Genomic DNA, 19,720 nt, shown 5'->3' with positions numbered 1-19,720 from the left:
ATTTTGTTGTGGTATTTTTTTTTATCACAGCAACGGGAAAAGTAAGACACATGGCATAGTTTTTGAGGTTTGAAGGCCGTTACACCTCAGAGACTATCTCCCTGAGATGAGCTCTCAGGGTCTTGGTGACACCCTCACAGAGCCGATGAACCGGCCCTCAGCTCATGGGTCACAGGCAGAGTGAAACTCAGCCTTACTATTCACGTCTAAACTTGGAAGCTCCCGTGGATGCCAGCCTTTCTCTCCTGCTAGAAGTCCAGGGGCCACGTTAATAAGGCGAGAAGTTTGAGTCATGTCCCTGCCACTTAGTCCTAGGGAACTCTTCTCTGACACAACACTACACTCCCCACACCCAGCCAAACTGTAAACAGAAGCATGTTCAAATTAGAAATAATAGACAATAGATATGCTAACACACTCCCTTGGCCATGCTTTAGAGAAATAATCACCTTCATTCATTGTTGGTGGAGACTTAATTGCTAAAATCTTGGTACAAGGTAACTTGGAAGTATGTATCAAAATTACTAACACATAGGTCCTTTAGTAATGATCCCAAGTCCAAGAATGGATTCTGCAACTATACTTTGTATGTAATAAATGACGCATATCTGAAACTTATCATGGCGCTGTTTGCAAAGCTACAGCAGGAAATTACCTAACTCAAAAGTTGAGTTGAATAAATAAGGATGATGAATCAACCACGTGATGAAATACTATGCAGCTGTAAAAAAGGACCAGAACATTCTTGTTTAGAAAAAAGTGCTCCAAGAAAGAGCAAAGAGACAAGACAGAGTTGTGCGCCAAGGGCATCACCTTTTGTGAAGAAAAAAAAAACCATTCTTTGCTGTAAAAAATAGAAATTTAGATTTTCATGCCTTCCCTCAAGAAAATAGGGAGGGGTAGGAAAAGCTCAGCAGCCCTGGAATGAACTTGCCCCGCTAAATTCTCCACCTTTGAACAAGAAGTGAGTGAAGCAATAGCAAAGTCAAGGACTGGACAAGGAGAAGGCATGGCTGGCCCTCCCTGGGCTTCATCTCTGCCTTCATTCTCTATTCTCACTTCCAAGCTAACCTCAAGGAATGGGATCCGTCCTGTCCGATGAGGAAAGGGCAGGAATGGGGCTTAGTATACAAGACACTGAATTCCAGAAAGCACAAGGTCATTCTTCAAAGAGAAATGAGACAGGCGGTTGTGGTCATGTCCATGCCATGTGTTCACTGCAAGTGATTTGATTCCAGCAAGAGAAGCTGCTGGAGAGAGGCCTGGAGTGCACACTCCTTTAATGCCAGCACTCAGGAGGCAAAGGCAGATAAATCTCTGAACTTAAAGCCAGCCTGATCTACATAGTAAGTTCCTGATCAGTCAGAGCTACACTGGGAGACCCTGTCTCAATAAATAAATCATTAAACATGTGCCCTCTGTCTCAAATGTACTGGATATGTTGTTTCCCACGTATTTAAACTGCATGTTTATGGTATGAGGCTTCAGCAGGTAAAGGTTCTTGCTGCACAGTTCAAGTTCATCCCTGGAACTCACATAAAAGTAGAGACAACACACACACACACACACACACACACACACACACCCCTTGGTGGCAGCAGGACAGGGGGCTGGGACTTGCTGTGGCGTTCTTCTCCCTCCTCTCCCTCCTGGGCCCAGTTTCCAGTCTGGGAATGAAGGGGGACAACAGACCACTGCCAAGGTCAGGTGTGGTTCCCCAAGTCGATGGGAACACGTTCCTGAGATAGGGGTGCGATGGTCGGAATGTGAGGGGCAACAGATAGTGACGGACCGCCCCAGTCCAAGAGCTGAACAAATATTGACCCTCAGCAAGGCAGCTTCTTGAAAACCCTCCACAGGATGCCTCTGAGCGTTACCCTATCTGCAGGCACCCTCAGAGTGGGGTGCCTCCAGCTGGGAGGGGACAGGATGAAGTCTGTTGACTCCAAGGCTAGTCCTAGCGGGGACAGATGGCAGGCATGCTGGAGGACACCTGCCTCCCCTTGGGGTGTCACGGAACCCAGGACTGAGCCCTCCAGGCTGCTGAGAGGGGTGCCCTCTGGGCAGAAGGAAACACAATCCAGTGTGTGCCCTGGCCTGCTCCACCCAGACACGCCCTGCCTTCCTGGGTCAACGACCTCAGAGACTCTGAGAACCACCAGAGGCTTCCCATCTGCCTTCTGCCTGTCTTAAGGCAGGCAACCGGAATACCATGCCTGGGGCAAAGTGAAACGACTTTCTGTCCAATCCGTTGCTCCAAGGTTCACTCAACTACGCAGGCTGGCAGGGCAGCCCCCAGGGTGCTGCACCCCCTGACCCACTGGCCCCGCCTCATCCACGTCATGGAGGCCGAAGTCTGAGCGGCAGATACAAGCGTGTCATGACTTATTAGCAAAGAGACATGACTTTCCTTAGACCCTCAAGATGCACATTCTCTGGTTCTAGAGGAGGCTGGCAGTAAAGGACACACAGGTTCCGGGGATCTGCTGCAGCCCTTAAGTGAAACACTCAAGTGTTTGCACTCCGTGCAGGCTGAGGAGCAAAGGAGTTTCCAGGATTGGGGCGGGAGAGGCAGGACGGGAGCAGCAGTGCTTCAGAATTCTGGGGAGTCCCCCTTAGCACCACTTGGTCCACAGGAGTGGGGTTTGGAAAGACCCTGCGAGAACATGGGGGCCTCCCTAAGGGCCAGCCAGGTCCCCTCAGAATGAGGCTCTGGAGGACTGGTTGTGTGCCTGCTTCAGGCTGGGCACTAAGTAATAGAAATCTGTTTTTCTTATCAGACTGGAAACCAGAGGATAAACAGGAAAGCTAAAGGGTACTCCTAAACTGCCTAGAAAGAACTTATTTTCCCTGTCACTTAAATCAATGATGTGCTTGGCAAACTGAGCCCACAGGCATTCAGGATATCGCCCAGTATCGAAGCTCACATGCTGTGAGAAAATGAGTGACTATACCACATCTACCAGGAAAAGGAAGGAAACAATTGCAATTTTGTCTCACCTGTTTTTTAAAACTAGATACTGTATCTGCACGGCTCAATCTCAAGGTTAATAAACCCTGAGAATTTTCCCTTCCCAGTACCGCCCTGTCCTCCGCTTCTGCCACTATGTACGCAATCGCTTTGGTTTCTCTGTGTCTTTGCAGTATTTGTTTATGCAAATACCCACAGCATTCCTACTTTCCCTTCTCAGAGAGAGTTTTGTGCGCGTTGGAACACATTCTGTTTTGTATGTAGTTGTAGTGCGAGCCTTCAGATACACCTGCTGCAAACGTGACTGCGCCATGTTAAGAGGGAAGGGGCACTTAAAAGACAGACCTTTACTTTGTGGGATGTTTGTTTATTTGTTTGGCTCGTGTAGCCCAGGCTAGCCTCAGACTGACTATGTAACAGAGGATTCCCTTGAACTTCTGGTCCTCCTGCCCCTACCTCCCAAATGCCAGGATCATGGACATGCACCACCACGCCAGCCTCTGAAGTACTTGAGAGCAAACTGCGTGCTAGACACGCACACTACCATCTGAGGTACATCTCCCAACCCTGGTGGGAGGATTTTTTTAAATTATCTGAATGGAATCTGTTTCCTGCGCCCTCAAGTTCAGATGAACTGTGCCCAGAGGAGAGTGAGACAGGAGGTGCAGACTGTGGGCCATGAGGCGGAGCTTGGAGAAGCGGGGTGAGGCACGGGAAACACAAAGGCGAGCGGTGCTTCTGCGGTCTGGGAGTTCTGAGAATCTCCCGGCAAGGCGAGGCATCTTGGTTCTGGGAACAGAAGTCCTCCCTGTATGTCCCCGGCAGGCTGGGTGCTGCAGCTTCGGAGGCCGGGTTGGAAGCCCTATCTAAGGTACACAGCTTTATCTCCTTTCCTCCCCACTGGGGAGCCTAGGCCTCCCAGAGGGCCTGGCTCCCACTGCCCTGTTAATATTTACCACAGCTTGAAAACACTGGCGCACATAGGCTTTGGCTACCCTCCCACACAGAAGTGCACACGCAGCACATTGCCTCCTTGATCTCCTGAAGTCCCTTCCAGAGCCAGGCGGGTACCAATGGCGCAGACCAGCAGCATCAAGACCCCGTCCTCACCAGAGGTCCAGCTCTGTAGGCACGGGACGGAGGTAGTAAGACAGATAAGCAGCCAGGTCCGCGTTACACAGCCAGTCCAGACGGAGACATGATCTGATGTGACCCACAGGCCACAGTGGGAGGCTGTCCGTGAAAATCAGCAGAGGTGATCTCCATAAGTCTTCACACACCAAATACCATCTGCCGAAATGGCGACATTTTGTATGTTAAGTTAGATAAACATATAACACATTAAAACTTACTTCACTTGGCGCTGGAGACATGGCCAGCAGCTAAAAGGGTTTGCTGCAACAACCGTGAAGACCTGAGTTCAAATCCCAGCACCTACAGAAAGAGCTTGGTGTGGTCTCACACTTGCCTGCCACTCTAACCCGGGGGAGAGTAGAGACAGGAGAATAAACGGGACTAGCTGGCTGCAGGCCAAAACATAGAGTTCCAGATTCGGGGAGAGACTCTAATTCAAAGGAATAGGGAGGGAGAGACAGAAGAGGACACCCAGCAGGGCATGGTGGTATACACACAGTAGGGTCTGGAGGTATTCACACAATAGGGCCTAGTGGTATACACACAGTGGGCCTGGTGGTATACACACAGTAGGGCCTGGTGGTATACACACAGTGGGCATGGTGGTATACACACAGTAGGCATGGTGGTATACACACAGTAGGGCATGATGGTATTCACACAGTAGGGTATGGTGGTATGCACACAGTAGGGCCTGGTGGTATACACACAGTAGGGCATGGTGGTTTACACACAGTAGGGCATGGTGGTTTACACACAGTAGGGCATGGTGGTATACACACTGAAAAAGAGCAGAAGAAAGAGGAGGAGGAGACTCAGTGCCTTCCTGGACCTCCTACACTCACCAAGCTCGCACTTACATGCTCACACACACACCCAACACACACACTCATACATGAGTTATATCAATTTCAGTTGCCCCTTCTATATGTTTTAGGGATGTTGGTTTAGTTTTGCTTTTTGTGGGGCTGCGACTACATCTAGGACCTTGTGCAAGCTCAGTGCACATTCTAACACAGCTACAAGCTCAGCTTTACAGTCGACTCTTATAAAGGGTTCCTAGCAAAGCTAACATAGACGTGGCTTACACTGTGGATCTGTTGGATCGCTGGCTCACACCGAGGATTTGTTGGACAGACTTTGAATACTACAGGAAATCTATCTTGAAGGCTGCACCCTTCCCGCTTCCTGCCACCAAACTGAAAGCCCCAGGAGGTGGAGTGTCCTGAAAGGGAGGAGAGGGTGATGGAGAGCCAACAGATCGTGCTCTCTGCTTGGGAGTGATTAGTTAGCGCTGCGACCCACCGCTATAAACCTCACCGCTTTGACTGAGTATCACAAGTGATTTGCTTCAGTGGTGGTCTTCTGAGGCAGCAAGGTGAGGGCCATGCCTTTTTGAGGAGTAACTTGGCATACTAACAAAGAACAAAACAGAGCAAAAAGTCCACAAATGTGAAAAATGTTTGAGTCTCCTTCCTTACCAACTCCATTCAATCAGTCTCACCCCACCACGTGAGTGTTTTTGTTGTTTTGGGGTTGTTTGTCTTCTTTTCTGAAGATAGGTTTCCCTCTGTAGACCAGGCTGTCCTCAAAGTCACAGAGATCTGTCTGCCTCTGCCTCCTGAGTGCTGGGATTAAAGATCTTTGCCACAGAGCCTCTGTCTCTCTCTCTCTCTCTCTCCCTCCCTCCCTCCCTCCCTCTCTCTCTCTCTCTCTCTCTCTCTCTCTCTCTCTCTCTCCCTCCCTCCCTCCCTCCCTCCCTCCCTTCCTTCCTTTCTTGCTTTTGGTTTCTTTGAGACAGGGTTTCTATGTTCAGCCCAAGCTGTCCTGGAACTCATAGAGATCCAACCTGCTTCTGCTTCCCAAGTGCTAAGGTTAAAGGTGTGCACCACTGCACGGCTTAAAAATTTATTTTATAAAGTATTGTGTGAGTGTGTGTGTGTGTGCAATTCATGGAGACCTAGGGAAGGCATTGGGTGTCCTCTTCCATCTCTCCCAATCTTACTCCTTTGGGTTAGGGTTTCCCCCTGAACCTAACACTATGGTTCTTTGGCTAGAGGCCACCTTGAGGGAGCTGATCCTCTCCTTTTACCATGTGGGTTCCAGGCGTATGTGCCATCTTGCTGACACACATGTGGGAGTCAGGAGACAGCCTCAGATGCTGCTCCCCACTGGCTGGCTGGCTGCAGGCTTCCAGAGGGCTGGGGTTCTCCTTTCTCTGCCTTGCATCTCGAGTTGGAGGTCTGGGATCACACCTCTGAGGACTGAACTTAGGGCCTCTTGCACGTTAAAGGTTCAGCCACTGTGTGACATCTGAAACTCTTGTTTCACCATTTTTAGCAAACAGCTCTGGCCCTTCATGCCTAGGAGATATGGTCTTAAAATTAAGTGTGTCCTGAACCCATTCACACAAGTATTATAGCTCTTTCTCCTTCCTAGCCTCCCTGAATCTGCTATGTGTGCCCCTCCCCCTGGCTGAGCCTCTGTTCTCCTTGTATGGACTTGCTAATGTGAGCAATTCCCTCCCTTATGCTAGATATGACACGTCTATTAACCTTACCTGTCACTGCCATTGTAACAGCAGATGGTTACATCACTGCCAATGCAAGGTGTGGTCAGTGAGTCTCGAAGTCTTCCGTCCTAGGGACCTTTACCCCTCCCACCGGTCACTCGGGCACTGGAGTCACATACAAGGCCTGACGGATGCCATCTTGAATCACTGGGGCCATTGTACCCTCTGTGGTGCTTCTTCTGGGTCCTGATAGTCTTGTTGGAAGTTTGTGTTTCTGCTCATGGGATCAGCGAGATGTCAAGACCCTCACCAGAACTATAAGGAGTAGCAGGGTTAGCTCTCACCCCCACCATCCCAACCAAGTGGTGCTCAGGGCGCTGGGATGAGGGGCCTCTTGTCTCAAATGGGCATCCCTACTCACATGGCTTTCACGTGTCTCCTGGTTCTCCTCTCACTCCCCAGTCTCCACCCTGGAAGCCTTCCTGGCCGATTCTGCTTAGCTCCACCGCCCTTTAGCATTGGTCAACGTGTGCATTAAACTCACGGAGCAAGCATGAGGCTCTGCGTTTGGGTCCCTAGCACACACAGAAAGGCCAGGGCATCTGTAACCCTGGTGGGGGTTGTAGATGTAAGCAGACACTTACTGCTTACGGTGGGAACTTACTGGCCAACTAATCTGCCAGTCAGTGAGCTCCAGGTTCAGTGAAGGACCCTGTTTCAAAAAAAAAAAAATAAGGTGAGGAGAGGTTCGACAGCTAGCATCGATGTCTCACTGCCACATGTGCGCGCACACACATACACAGGCACACAATGCACATACACACATGTGAATACACATACACACAGCCATAAACACGCATGCATGCATGCACGCACATAAATGCACACAGATGCATGCATGCACATACACACATGTGTACACACACAGGCACATGTTCACACACACATGCGCCCATGAGGCAAGTGTCGTATCGGGTCTTGAGAAGAGGGTCAGACTGAACACTGCTGGGAGCTGACTGGATAAATGGTAGGGTATCCACGCCAGGTGCCCCCTACAGCCCACAGGCACTAACGCTGGGGTGGCACCACACCCGCTTCTAGGTAAGAACCTGGAAGACACACAGCAGAAGGCAGGAAAGATGGAAGATGTGCTACAGTTTTTCTTTTTCAAAGGTAAGGAAGGCCAGCGGTGGTGGGGCTCGCCTCTGAGAGCAACACAATTGGGGGGGCGTGTACTGCCAAGGCTGGGAGAGCCTAAATTCCAGGCTAGCCTGGATTATGTAAATAAACCAACTAAGCCCTGACATTGTCTCCCCCACCACACACACACACACACACACACACACACACACACACACACACACACACACACACACGGGATATAACCCCAGAACTTGGGAGTCAGATCTAGGAGAAGTCAGGGGTGGGGGGGTTCAAACTGAGCCTGGCCTACACAGCAAGACCCTGTCTCAGACAAATGCAAACCAGGAGGAAGCACGGCCACCTCCTGAGTGAGGAGAGGGACAGGAGGGTGGCAGGGGACTTCTCCGTGTGCCTTTGCACTGTGTGGGTTCTGCTCTGTGGACACCAGTTACCTGTTTCTCAATGGTCCTGTGCCTGCATTGCTCTGACACTACTCGGGGTGACTCTGTGCTGTCCCCCAGTGCCTCCTGCCTTCCTGCCTGCTCCCCAGTCACTCCTATGCCAAGCCAAAGACTCCTTGCCCAGGACGGCACATTCCAGCATCCTTATTTTAAAACTCTGAATCTCATCTTCTCCTCTCCCGTTCTCCAGTGCTCCCAGGGTCCTCAGAGGGGACCGAGCGGACCGGGCAGACCTGCTCTTGAGTTTCCTTTGTACGCAAACATCTCACGTCTGTCACTGTTGCTGTGATGGAACACGGTGACCAAAGCAAGACGGGGAGGAAAGGGTTTATTTGGGTCACACCTCCACGTCACTGTTCATCACTGAACACAGACAGGACAGGAACTCATGCAGGACTGGAACCTGGAGACAGGCAGAAACCAGGGAGGGCACTGCTTACTGGCTTGTTCCCATGGCTGGCTCAGCCTGCTTTCTTATAGGGCCAGCAGGCAGGAAATGGCACCATCCATCATGGCTGGGTCCCATCAATCACTAAGAAAATGCCCTACAGACTTGCCCGCAGCCCAGTCTTATGGAGGCACTTTCTTAACTGAGGCTCCCTCCTCTCAGATGACTCTAGACTGTGTCAAATTGACGTAAAACCAGCCAGGACACACTCTCTCTGTTCAAGTCTTCTTCACACAGTCTGGCTAAGAACTACCTGCCACTCACAGATTTCTTTGGCCACCTCTTCTCTTTCTGGGACACAAAATAATCTGTGTATGATTTCACAGTCAAATGTGCATTTTTTAGAGCACCTCAGCCTTCTTGAGGTATCTGTCTGTCGCAGAAGTCTGTGCCTTGGAATCCTGCCTACATTGGTATCAAAACATCTGCATCTGACTTTGGAAAGTCTTACTCCAGACCCTCAGCAGCTCTCAGGTAGAGACCACAGAGACTGCTTGGCTGGACTCCCTCTCGAGGCTGCACCCCTCAAAGCTCACCCCTCCAGCATGAAGCCAGCTGTCCTTAAGGCACAGTGAACTCTGCCCCTCCATGGCTGGAACCCATTTAGAACAATACAGGGTAAAATGCTACAGTTGGTCGGGTGTGTGGTGTCTGCCTGGAATCCCAGTGCTCAGAAGAAGCAGGAGGATCAGGAGTTCAAGGCCAGCCTAAGTAATACAGCAAGTTTGAAGTCAACCTGGACTATATGAGATCCTGTCTCAAAAACCAAGCAAACAACCAAAACCAGCTTCTCCCAGACTCTTCTCCTATGCCTCAGCCACGCCACATGTCTCATTCTCCATCGCTCTGCCTCCCCGCTTTAACTAAATATCTATCACAGGCATTCCCAGGCACGCTGTGTAATGCACAGCTCTCTGCTTTTGATTCTGCTGTGCATCAGCTGGCCTTGTCCAGGACCTTGCTTGGGGTTGGTCACCTTTTCCAAGAAAGTTTCGGTGAGTTCCACCCCCAGTCAGGCTGACTCGATTCTCCTAGTTTCTCTTTGAGTGCTAGGCTTCTCTTTGCTCTTATCACGTGCAGGGCAGACATCACTCGCTCTTCTCAGCTGCTGTTCTCCTGTCCCTTTCTCCATGCCCCCTGTCCAGTTGACAATGCACCCAGGCTCAGGAGGAATCTTCTTCTAAATACTCATGTGCATCCTGTTCCCACCTGACGGTCTTCCCGCCTCCCTTTAGCCTTCCTCTCTTCTCTGGCAAATGAGAAAGCTGAAGGCATTTCTGACGGGGCTCCTGAGAAATGCCTTTCTTTCCTGGTAAGTGATAAGGTCCACGCTCTCCTTGGCCTTCCCCTTTCTGCCTTGAGCAAAATTGTAGCAGGGTCCACGGCAGCCATCTTGAGACCATTAGGCAACAAGGCTTCCCACTGAGTTAGCATGGCATGGCAGGAAGGGGAAAAAAAACTTAAACAATTTTTAAAGGTTTATTAAAACAGTTTTTAAAAGATACATGTGAACAGGTGCCAGTGAAGTCCAGAAGAAGCTGTTGGATCCCCTGAAACTGAGTTAGAGGTGGTTGTGAATTGCTCAGTGTGGGTGCTGGGAATTGAACTCAGAGATCTCGGGGAGCAGTACATGCTCTTGGTTGCTGAGCTACCTCTCCAGTTCAACACCCTTCCACCAAATCTTGTCTCGCACCTCCAGACTTCCTGCTGTGTGAACTTGATGAAAGCAGATGTCTCCACTGTCATGGGAGGTCATGTGCAAACCACCTCAGAGCTAAGCTTGGCAGCCCACGCTGCAATCCCAGAACTTCAAAGTCTGAGGCAGGAGTTTGAGTCCCACCTAGGACTACATAGTAAGTTCCAGGCCAGCCTGAGCTGTAATGTGAGACTACCCCCCCCCCAAAAGAAGTCTGTTTCCACAGCTAGAGACAGACCTGACACACATTCCATAAATGAAGGCTCAGGGGATGAACCTCCCCCTGACGATTGTGAGTCAAGGGGACAGGTTCCATGGTGTCCCAGCTTTCCTGTCTCTACAGCTTAGCCAGCTGGCCCCTCTTTCTCCACCTGCTTCCCCACCCTCTCCCGGGGAGTTCTCACTGTGGAGAACTCAGCTCGGCTATGCTGAGACGACACCATCATGTCCTCTCGATACCTGTGGCCAGAAAGGGGGACACACCGCAGGAACTGCAGCCTCAAGGCTCCTCCCTCTTGGCATGTTGGTTTAGTTTTCTACTTCTCTGGGAATCTCACCATCTTTAAGAAGAGAAGTTCTAGGGATGGAGGGATGGCCCAGCAGTTAAGAACCTGAGTTCTAGGGATGGAGAGTTGGCCCAGCAGTTAAGAACCTGAGTTCTAGGGATGGAGAGTTGGCCCAGCAGTTAAGAACCCGAGGAATTGGGTTCCATTCTCAGCACTTACTAGACGGTTCTATAACTCCAATTTCAGAGATCCAGCACCCTTTTCTGGCCTTGGTGGGCACCAGGCACGTGCATGGTACACAAACGTTCGTACAGGCAACGCACCCACACACATAAATTTAATTAAAAATAATAATAGGAGCTCCAGCCAGGCATGGTGGTACATACCTATAATCTCAACACTCGGGAGATAAAAGAAACAGAATTAGTAGTTCAAGGTCATCCTTAGGAATTTAGTAAGTTCAAGACCAACCTGGAGTACATGAGACCCTATCTCAAAAATGCAGCAGCAACAACACACTCACACACACACACACACACACACACACACACTCACACACACACACACCAAAATAAATACATAAACAAATAAAAGCCATTCAAAAGATAAATAAATAAACAAATAAAAGCCATTCAAAAGCCCCTGCTTTCATGCCCATCCCCTAGGCTCAGCCAAGTACAGACCCCCAGGGAGCAGAGAGACCTGTAGTGAGCCCCTCCCACCAGCCCCACCTCATCTCTTCCCAGGGCTCTGCTGGAGAGATAGTTCTGGAATGAACGGAACTGAGTCTTACTCATTAAATAATAGATGTAGCTACTTAAGGAACAAAACGTACTTTTCAGATCTAATCAATGCTGAGTCCGCACACCACTGGTAGCACTTTGTATTGATTACCAAATGCTGAAGGAAGACCTACAAAGTGTCACTCAGGGACAGCTGTTCACCAAGTTGCCTACTTTGATAGGTGACTTTGCCTAGGGGCTCTCAGGATAACCTTGAACCTCCTCCCCCAAGCCTACGGATAACGGCCCACCTCCATGTGGTCCCGAGGCAGGGCCCCCCAGGTGCTCTCCAATGTCCCTGCCCATTAGGCTTCAAGTGTGTCCCAAAGTCATTGCTTCTGTCCCTCAACCTATTTGTAACTGTCACTGTGTAATTTAACAACAATGGAAATGAAATAGGACTAGGTGTAGATTTTTCCTTTTTCTAAAGAGAGAAAGAAGTTAAATCCAACCAGCATTCCATGAAGGGTTTAGCAATGGCAGACCACAGAAACAATTGAGTTAGGCCTGGAATTGATGGGGGGGGGCAGCGTATGGCGCCGGTGGAGGGTGGAGCTGGCAGGCCCTGAGACGCCTCTCAGCCTCTCAGACAGCTTCTCCAGAGCCCAAAGCTGGAACTCAATGAAGCCAGGAAGTCTCAGGTTGGTTCATGGGAAACAAAACCATTCAGGGCTCAGAAGGGCTTCGTGCACCAGTGTACCCAAAGGCGGACAAAGAAAGTAAAAAGTCTACATTGTGTTGTTTTTGATGAGCCACACCCAGGACCTCACACAAGCTAGGCACAAACTCAAGGGTGTACCCCTGAGGTACACTCACGCCATGATGAACCCCTCTCTGTGTTCCTGTTCCTTCCCTAGAGGGTTTTACTGGTGCCTAGGAATTACACAAAACCTTGGAACACACGGCAAGATTTTTATCACATCTCTTTTACCGGGAGGCACGTGTGCGGAAGTCAGAAAAGGACCCAGCCATTCTCTCCCTCCGCATGTGGGGCCCTGGAGTCAAGCTCGGTCTTCAGGCTTGGTAGAAAACGCTTCTGTATCCACGGAGCCGTCTCATGGGCCCTCATTATGAGATGACGATGATTATCTTGCTGGTTTGTTGGTTTGGTTTTCGAGGCAGGGTTTCTCTATGTAACCCTGCTTGTCCTGGAACTCATTCTATCGACCTGGCTAATATACAGAGATCCGCCCGCCTCTGCCTCCTGAGTCCTGAGATTAAAGGTGTGCGCCGCTACCAGGCGTGAGATTTTTGTAAACGTGTATACTGTGCTCTGATTGTAGTCACACCTCCTCATTATCCTTTCTTCCCCCACCCCTGTACCCTTGCTGACTCCCTCTCATCTCCCCAAATCACCCTCTTCTAGTTTGCCAAATTCTTTTAAAATCTAGGTTCTGCATATGGAAGAAAACTCTGTTCTGTCTGTCTTTCTGGGTCCGGCTTATTCCACTTAGCTCGATGACTCCCAGCTCCATCTCGTTTCCCAAAAAAGACATGATTTCAGTCCTCACTGCAGCTGAGTTAAAACTCCATAGTGTTGTTCTTTTGTAAAAGTTTAAAAACTAGAAAAAGGAAAGGCGAAAGGCGCGAGATGGAACCGGGGCCGGCGCGATACAGCACGAGCCAAGGAGAGCACTTTAACCTGGTTTATTACAGCGGCGGGCGAGCGAGACGGGGGAGACAGGCATGAGAAACCAGAAGAAGTGGGAAGAGAGAAAGAGAATTCAGAGTGTAAGAGAATGGAGAGGAAGGGAGCATAGAGAGGTAAGAGATCGTAAGAGGGCAGGGTCTGACTCCTAAAGGGGTCCTTTGCACCTGCGTGCAGGCTGCACTCATGGAACCCTGGGCTGACCAGAGTGCTGCCTGATTGCATTCTGCCAGGTGACCGGGGCAGGCCAGCATAATGCCTGAACCTTTCATAGTGTGTTCATATTGTGTATGCACTGATGGATGGCTGAGCTGATGCCATTTACTTGGCTGTGGTGAATATTGCTACAGTGAGCGTGTGTGTGCACAGTCTCTCCTGGGTGTGCTGACTTTCGATGTGTGAACCCCATTCTAGCCAGCTAATGGCAAGTCTTGATGGTGTGTGTGTGTGTGTGTGTGTGTGTGTGTGTGTGTGTGCCAATCAAGTCCCACTGGGAGTCTCCATTGCCTTGTGGACTGCCTTCTGATCTACCCCAGAGGACCATGGATCTGACGTGGGATGCACCATTGGTCAGCTAAGTGCCCGGCACCAGCATAAACTCTAATTCCGGACCCGCAAGACGGTGACATAATGATGCTCCATGGTGCCAACCACTGAAGCCAGCTAGAAACCTCAGAGCCATCCTCCACATCTCCCTCTTCTGCCCAGTCCGTCACTGGAGCCCGAAGACCTCCACCCTCGCCACAGGACTCTCCTGAGCCGTGCCCTGAGACCTTCCTTACACCCGACCCTGCTGCCTGTGTTCCTGCCTTCGCCCGAGGACGCAGGCTCCTCCAGCAGCAGAGGACGAAAGACGTGAATCCAACCTGTCACTCTTTCGTTTAAAAGCATTTCATAATTCTCCAAACATTACACACACAGAGCACTCCAGCCTCATCGGCAGCCGGCAGGATGCACTCTGTCCCTTCCTGCCTCAGGACCTTGGCACTGTCCCTGCCACTTAGAACAGTCCTTATCCATCCTGACCCCATTAATTCCCACTCATCCTTCAAGAAGTTCTCTTGGGAATGTTTTCTCTTTCACTTAAATTTGTAAAACAAAAACAAAAACCATCCAGCCCTGTCTACATACCAAGCATTGTTTCCAACATTGAAAACGTAACAACAAACAAAGAATGATCCCTGCCCTCATAAAGATTATATCCTATGCCTGGGGGTGTGGCTCAATGGCAGAGTACTTGCTCAGCCTGTACATAGCCCTGGGTTCCAACATAGGCAACACACACACACACACACACACACACAAACATGGGGGAGGGGGGTTGTATCCTAGTCAGGGAGAAAAATAAATATTAAATAAATACAATTTTTCAGATGATACCAATGAAAGTATTTTCTGTTATAACAAAAGACTGTTATAATAAATAAATTATTAGAAGAAATAACTTTTTTTTTTCCTGGTGACAGGGTTTCTCTGTGTAACAGCTTTGACTGTCCTGGAACTCGCTCTGTAGATCAGGCTGGCCTTGAACTCACAGATTCACCTGTTGCTGCCTCCTGAATGCTGGGATTAAAGCAGTGCACCATAAGTATGAATTTGCTTGCTTAATAATCCCAGTTTCAAAAGCCAAGACAAGAGGATCTCTGTAAATTCCAGCACAGATTGAGCTACATATCAAGCTTAAATTTAAGGACATCCTGGGCTACACAGTGAGACTTAAGTTTAAGGACATCCTGGGCTACACAGTGAGACTTTGTCTTAAAAAAAGAGAGAGATCTAGGGGTATAGCTCAGTTTGTAGGGTGATTGCCTATTACGCATGAGGTCCTGGGTTCAGTCCCTAACACCACATAAAAAGATAAAAACAAAAATTAGCAGCAGCCAAGCAGATGTAGTGGTTCACTCTTGAATCCCATTACTTGGAAGATAGAGGCAGACGAAGAGAAAGCTATGTACTTATCTGCATGGCTATTAAAACTGATCTCTAGAATATTTTGTCTGTTGCACAATTTTGATAATGTGACTTGTGACTCCAGTCAGTTCTCCCAAATTAAAGAATAAGAGAGAACACAAGGAGACTGTCACAGACATACCTCAGTACTGACATGAAAAGGTTCACACGTCTATAATTCATATATATACCAAACTCTCACCTCCTCCTCTCATAGTCTTCTCTCTCTCTCTCTCTCTCTCTCTCTCTCTCTCTCTCTCTCTCTCTCTCTCTCTCTCTCTCTCTCTCTACACACACACACACACATGTTTACACACACATGCACACACACACGTGCGCACACACAGAGAATCATAAACACAGAGACAAGAGTTGGATACCCACACACGCACCTCCTCTCGCCCCAATAGCCTGCCCTTGCCCACTGGAGACACAGCCTTCCTCCTCCCTAGACATCATCACTTAGATGATAATCAGCAGCAGGGGTGGCAACAGAGGTCCCAAATTCTGCCCCCTCCCCCAGTTACCCAGCAACATGAGTCCTGGCAGAGGCTGAGGTTAAATTAAAATAGAGATGAAGGGACATTGTAATTTTGTGGTCACTCTCTACCCTGACCTCTACTCGCTCCCCAGGCCCCAAGCTCAGCACCTCACTCAACACCCATCCCCTCAGAGCCCCAGGCAAGCCACTTACCCACATTCTCAAGAGGGCCCACACTGTCCCCAATCCCAGGCAGCACCCTACATCCTCTCTTAGACAGCCCACCTCAGGTTTAACACAGACATAGTCATGAGAAAGTATCACACACACACTCACACACACACACACACACACACACACGCAAGTATCCACATTTCCCACACAGCACACAATCCTCTTACACCCCAAACCACAGGCTTCCACACAAGCTTATCCCCTAGTGCATGCTGACACAGCTCAGACACCAACTTAGGGGAAGATGGTAGCATCTGGATGTGAGACGCGGGTCCCAGCCTCCTCCACTCCCACACAAACCTGGGTCTATGTCCTGCCTTCTCTCCCCACCACTAAAGAAGTGACTCACTCTACCTACACCCAGGCCAGCCCTGCAAGAAGATGTCCCCCACCCCTAGCTCAGGCTGCCCTCCAAGCCTCCCGACGGTGCATGGCCACCTGTCACCACCTGCTACACTGACAGATCCTCCAAGGCAAGTCCAAAGTCTACAAGGACAATGTCCTTCCTGATCCTGCCTGGCAAGTCATGGGACTTACGGTGACGTCAGGGGACATCAGGAACCCAAGGAGCACTGAGCCTCTGAGCCTGGACAGAGTGCGTAGCTGACTGCTTGGGCCTGTGTAGGCCTGGCACCTCTGAGGCACAGCTGGCTCTGGTAGCAATGACTGCGGCTGCAGGGCATTGGGGCAGCCCACAAAAGAGTCTCCCATTGCCGTGGGACGTGAGGAGAGAGCAAAGATGTCCTCTGTCCTGGATTTAGAGCTTGATTTCTGCTGCTCTCCCGGTGACAAGGCCAAGGAACCAATGGAGAATCCTGTCTGAGAGGCTGGGGACACAGCTCGGTTGGTAGAGTGCTTGCCTGGCATGCACCAAGCCCTAGGTTGGATCCCACTCTTGGGAAGTTGAGGCAGGCAAATAAGAAGGTCATCCTCCCAAAACAAAACAAAGGCAGTCAATCAAAGCCAGCATCCCTCCACCTCTGAGGATCTTGGTAGCTTCTCTTCTCTCTGAACCCCAGGAATTAAGGGAACCAGTCAGCAGATCCCTGCCAGGGCAGACACCAAGGCTGAGCAGCCCTGAGGCCATCAACCTCAGGCTCGGGGTGAGATGGGGCCATGGAGAAGAAAGAAAACGAGAGTATCTGTTCCCACCCCCTGACCTGTCATCTCCACCCAGGTCCATCCCTTGAGAGGTGACTATTTACAGGGACGAGGTGTGGTCAGACCTGAGGTTACAGACCTGCTGCCACAGCCTGCCCAGTCCCCAAGCCAGCCCTGCCAGAGGATGGTCTGTGGAGCTGAAGGTGGCAGTTTGCTGCCTGGAGACCAGTGTGCAGTGGGGGGGGGGGGCAGGCCCAACTGTGCAGTGAGCAGAAGTGGCCAGGACTGCGATGGGAGAGATGCCTTGGGCGGAGGGAGGAGATCAGCCCGCCCCATAAAAGACAATTTCATTCAAGCAACAAGAATCAGCGGAGGGCTGACCCTGCATCTGCACTGTGCCGGGTGCCAGGGTGACAGAGACACAAGCAATGTGTTCTCTGTCTCCAAAGAGCTGACACTATAATGAAATTATAACAATAACAGCCAGCACCAACATCATGTTTATGATGTGCTGAGCCCTGTTCTCAGAATTTTACGAGTCATTTGATCTTGAAGTCAACATTCTAAACTATATATTATTACCACTCTGATTTCAAAGATGGTAGACCTGGAAACACAGAAAGGGTGAGTAGCCTGCCCAACACCACATGGCGAGGGAATAAGGCTCCCATCTAGTGATAGTGGGTCCCTGAATGCCCATCCCCCCTGGCTATGGAAGCCCTAGATGACCACTCTTCAAACTTAGGTTAAGTTCACTGTGAAACCAAACTGAGCATCTTGCTGGGACTGGAAATACACCATCAGTGAGGCTGGGGTCTTGATCCAAGAAGCTCTCTGACCAGTGAGTGACCTCATCCAAGCACAAAGATGTCACTCATAAGAAGACTTATCTAGAAACCACGTGAGATGCTTTGAGTTTCAAGGGAAGGAACTACACTGATGTCAATAGAGGGCTGGAGAGATGGCTCAGATATTAAAGGCACTGGCTGCTCTTGCAGAGAACACAGGTTCAATTCCCAGCACCCACCTGGAGGCTCACAGTTGACTGTAACTCCAGTTCCAGGAGATCTGACAGTCTTTTCTGGCCTCTATGTCACCAGGAAATCACATACAAGCACATACATGCAGGTAAACATTCACAGACAAAAAATAAAAACAAATCAGTCAATAAAAGACAAATTGTCACCATCAATAGAGCAGAAAGGCAACTCAAACAATAGGGGGACATGGGCAAGCAGGGTATGATGCTGCCTGTGACCCCAGCACTCAGGAGTTGGAGGCAGAAAGACAGGAATTCAAGGTCATATTGAACATACTGAATTTGAAGTAAGTCTAGGCTACAGGAGACCCTGAAAGAGAAGGGGAGAAGAGGTTACCTTACAAATCACATGGCAGATGAAGGATTGATTTTGAAGACAGAATTCTGTGACGGGGAGCACATGTCATGGTGTGATGTGAAGTCAGAGGACTGCAAGCTTGATGTTCCCTTTCACTTTTACGTAGGTCCCAGGGATTGAACTCCGGACCTCAGGCTTGCATGACTAGAAAACTTTTTTTTTAAACCCACTGAATCATTTCACTGACCCCATAGAGAAAACTCCTAAATCTCAACAAGACAAGAAATAAATGAAATTCATTCAAAGACAAGCAAAAGACTTGAGAGACATTTCTCCGAAGAAGATGTAAAGGTCTTGGCTATTCCTAGTCATCAGGAAAATGCGTATCCAAAGCCTTTGTGAGGTGAATAAGTGGCTGCTGGCCCCAAACAAGCACTGGTGTGAGTCTGTGGAATCAGACCCTGCATGCAAATGGTAAGAAAGTGAGATGGTACCCTTCATGGAAGCAGTGTGGTGGTTATCACTCAAAACAGAACCGCCAAGTAACTCGGGAAATCCATTCCTGGCCTCTATGGCTCCCAAGAATTAGAATCAAGATCTCAGTGAGATGTTTGTATATTCACCTGGGTTCAGTCAATATCATCCACAATTGTAGAAAAGTAGATGAAACTCCAGTGTCCACAGAAGAATGCACGGATAAGCAACCCTTGGTTCGTTCCATACAGGGAAATGTTCCTCGGCCTTAAAAGGCGTGGACTTCCAACTCCAGCCACTACTCAGGGCAGCCTTGAGGGCAGTGCGCCACAAATGCAAGCTGCTCACACGCAGGCAATATTGAGCGCTTCCACAACTGGAACTGGACTAGTGGGGATCAGAGGCAAACGGAAGGGCAGAGGGTTTCCAGGGCTGCAGGAGAGGTGTGTTGAATGGGTAAAGTTTCAGTTTCATAAGACGGAGAGTTCTGGAAATGGAGGACGGACAATAAGGGTTAACACAGTATGAACATGCTGATTACCACTGGTACCATGCACTTGAAAATGGTTATCCTGGCAAATTTTGTTATGTGTACTTAACCACAATAAAAAAGACTGTTTTTAAGCGAAGGGCAAACTGTAACTCCAAAACCAGACAGGCTCAAAGGAGACAACTCCCTGGGGCAGGGACAAGACTGAGGCAAGGGACAAGCCAACACCAGGGAAAGCCTGAGAAAGAGCTGGCTTCAGTAATTACACCCGGCGGTGGATGTAACATCCCCACTTGGGGAACCCATTCCTCACCTGCCTAGTGGGGCCAATAAAACCTGCCCTTCCAAGCCC

The 19,720-nt window shown here is 49.7% G+C and overlaps 1 long non-coding RNA gene across 1 annotated transcript; it reads right to left on the bottom strand.

The window, feature by feature from the left end:
- Window positions 1-3,317: 3,317 nt before the first annotated feature.
- LOC121133347 lies at window positions 3,318-16,738 on the bottom strand. The gene is made up of 5 exons (XR_005870184.1): window positions 16,504-16,738; window positions 6,666-7,329; window positions 5,426-5,520; window positions 5,194-5,330; window positions 3,318-4,261 (listed from the first exon to the last, which is right to left on the bottom strand). It is a non-coding gene; the product is annotated as an uncharacterized LOC121133347 (long non-coding RNA).
- Window positions 16,739-19,720: the final 2,982 nt, after the last annotated feature.

This window comes from Mesocricetus auratus, unplaced genomic scaffold, assembly GCF_017639785.1.
Source record: "Mesocricetus auratus isolate SY011 unplaced genomic scaffold, BCM_Maur_2.0 Super-Scaffold_100021, whole genome shotgun sequence".
NCBI classification, from domain to species: Eukaryota; Metazoa; Chordata; class Mammalia; order Rodentia; family Cricetidae; genus Mesocricetus; species Mesocricetus auratus.
The sequence above is the reverse complement of the archived record's forward strand: the minus strand, read 5'-3'. Positions and strand labels throughout refer to the sequence as shown.